The following is a 3,060-nucleotide window of genomic DNA, read 5'->3' as shown; positions in this document are numbered from 1 at the left end:
GTCAGAGTCAGAGGTAGAGAATAACCAAAATCATCTTTCTGCCCTCCATAAGTTCATCACAATGCAAAATGGCAATACTGGCCAGGTATGAATAAGAATAGGGACTAGCTTAGTCTGCACAGAGGAGCTGGGAAAGGGTGAGCCTTAAAGAAACTTAAAAAAATAGGAACTTCAGGTGGATGATGTGGAAGGCGATCCACACAGAGGTTCCAATAGGAACCTGGATGTAGCACTGAGAAAGGCTACTGCCTGGACAGTGGTTCAGGTAAAACTGGCAGACTGTGAAAATGCCAAAGAACATCAGGCAAAGAGGCTGGGGGAAGGCCAGGGTCAGATCCTGAGCAGCCCTGTAGGCTAAACTAAATAGTACACTTTGAACTTCATCCACAGCTATCAGAAAAGTACTGAATTTTTTTTCAATTTGAGGAGTCAGTTTTTGTTTTAAACAATCTGGTAACAACAGTGACTGGGGGTCGGGGAGATAGCTCAGTAGAATAAGCACTTGCCTGGCAAACACGAGGTCCTGAGTTCAATCCCCGGTTCCGAAAAAAAAACAAAAACAAAAAACAGTGACTGATTATGGAATCCATATGTGCGTGTGTGTGTGTGTGTGTGTGTGTGTGTGTGTGTGTGTGTTTTATTGTTTTTAGGTAGGAGCAAAGCAAAGTAGTTGGCCAAGAAATCAAAGAAGACTCCAGGGCTGGGGTTCTAGAGCATTTTTAAGCCGCAGGTTTAAGCCCCAGTACTTGAAGAAAAAGAAAAAAGGCTCAGACAGGTACCTAAGTGTTGTTAACCAATAGTATAAGAAATATTAGGGTGAGGCGCAAGATTGGGAGAAGTGAAAAAACGGATGAGTCTGGGTCGTAGAACTTAGTTTGGCTTTTCAGTCTATGAAAAATCTGGGTGAAGAGTGAGTCACGAGCCACCAGAGGAATCTCTGAGTTGCACACTCAAGTTGGAATGATCGGCATGAAGGTGCTGGTGACACAACAGTGTGAAAGGGCACTTGTAAGTCTAGTGGAGAGAGTGGGTATCTGCGCCCGTCTCCTATGCCCCCATTGCCCGCGTGTGCTGCGCATGCTCCCGACCCCCTTCGCAGGCTGCCAAAGGAGATTCTTTATACGCAGGTTGAACTGTAATATTCTAATACCCTGGCCAGAGGAGACCTGACAGGGTTCAGGAAGTTCGATCCAGATACAGCTATGTCAGTCACAGGTTTATGAGGCCACCTGCACAGAGCTTTGTTCACCACAGCAAGTCCACTCCAGAAAAATCATGCGGAAAAAGTGTTTTCCCACCTCTGACATGAACAAATTCACTAGGTGCACACTAATACACCGGTCTTTAACCAGTGATCTGTATTGTCTTCACTTCATTTTCCCATCCATACTTGTAACAAAGCCCCACATCAGACAGAGGATGTGTGATGTTTTTAATCACTTCCTTAGCAATCTAAAAATAAATAAAAGGAAGCATTTTCATTATGCCTCCCAGCATTTCCAATAAGTCCTATATCACATCCATTTCAGCATCCCCATGAACTCCAAATGATCTATACAATAACAACAACAAAAACTGGGGAGTTTTTAGTTGTTTTGTTTTTTAAAAGAATGTTTTGCTACTTAGTTCAGGCTGGCCTTGAACCTTCAGCAATCCTACTGCTTCAGCCTCCTGAGCGCTGAGATTACAGGCATGTACCACCATGTCTGGCAACAAAAAAAGATTTTAAAAAATCCTTTTAAACAGCAGTACTACCTCCAGCAAATGAAACCAAAAAAAATGCTGCAATTTATTAAGTTGCCATAAGGATGCCAACCAAAGCGCAACCTGCTGATAATAGGTCACATACTTTGGAAATACATAAAATTCTGGAAAACTTTTAAAGCTAATCATGTCTGCCATAACAGTCTATCAATACCGAGCAAGGTCCTGTCACTACAACCCCTCTCTTGGAACCCATAACTACTTCACCCAAATTTCACTGCATTATTCTTTGGCCATTTCATTAAGCGCCTCTGCTTATTAGGAATCATGTGGCTGAGCACTCACTATATAATTTTACCAGTTTTCTCAAATCTGTCACAATCTAAACAGTTCAATCATTTTACCATCAAATCTTGATAACCATCGTTTCTCTTTCTCTTTGATCTTTTCTCTTCCTGGAAGAGTTTGTGAACCAATGAAATCGCATCGTGTAAATGTTCCCGCAGAGGCCCCAGCCTCCACCAGATTTTTAAAGGGACCTACAATCCCCAAAATACTATGGGCGATTCTACACGGTTGATAGGCTAAGTTTTTGTTTTGTTGGTTGGTTGGTTCTGACAACACTCAAACTAAGAAAGCTCTGCTCAATTAATATCCAGAGGCTTTTCTGGAGTTTTTGCACATTCTGAAATAGTTCTTAAAAAATAGATTCACAATGTCAGCTCATCCTAGAAGGACGCTAATCTTGATTCCTACTCAGAAGCAATTATGGAAAGACAATATGAGCAGGAGCAAGAATTGGTAAACAATTACTAACACCCCAAGATGCAGCATTAAGAACTAAACTTTGGAGTTTCTTCCTCTTGACACATTGGAACCAGAGTAAATCTCATCTATACTACTCAGTGATTCGTTTCAAGCCTGCCCTAGCTTTACAGAGCTGGTGCTTCTGTTGCATTTTTAACACCAAAAAATAACTGGAGGCTAGGATTGTCCGTGCCATTTCTGAATGGTCCAGGGACATTAAGTATAGTTAAGAAATCAGTGAATTCAGATGTGTATCATATCGGGCAGTCTGGCAAACAGTACGGCTAGGTCTCTCATACACAGGTCAATTAGTTTTCCAGCTCTTTGGCGAAATGGCTTGGTGACAGAACACTTTCTTGTGTAATTCTATTCGCCCCCAATTCTGCACAAAGGTATACTGAAGCGAAAAATGCTCCGATACGAGAGACTCAGGGAATGCGGTCTGGTCCGGCGGCAGGGACGGGCCGCGTCGGCGCGGAGCACACAGGCCGGCGCCGCGGCCGCCGGGACCCCGCGGACCTCCCCGGCACCTGCCGTCCGCGGGGGTCG

At 43.6% G+C, this 3,060-nt stretch overlaps 1 protein-coding gene across 1 annotated transcript in view; it reads right to left on the bottom strand.

Moving 5' to 3' along the window:
* The window catches only part of Ube2j1 (ubiquitin conjugating enzyme E2 J1), a 29,859-nt gene extending 28,421 nt beyond the window's left edge, over nucleotides 1–1,438 (bottom strand). Inside the window, exon 1 of the mRNA XM_004628208.3 lies at nucleotides 1,299–1,438. The gene's annotated coding sequence lies outside the window, so the exon portion shown is untranslated. The remainder of the gene's footprint in view (nucleotides 1–1,298) is intronic.
* Between the last annotated feature and the right edge of the window lie 1,622 nt (nucleotides 1,439–3,060).

This window comes from Octodon degus, unplaced genomic scaffold (assembly GCF_000260255.1).
Source record: "Octodon degus isolate 3935 unplaced genomic scaffold, OctDeg1.0 scaffold00022, whole genome shotgun sequence".
Taxonomy (NCBI): Eukaryota; Metazoa; Chordata; class Mammalia; order Rodentia; family Octodontidae; genus Octodon; species Octodon degus.
This window is presented reverse-complemented; position numbering and strand designations above follow the sequence as displayed.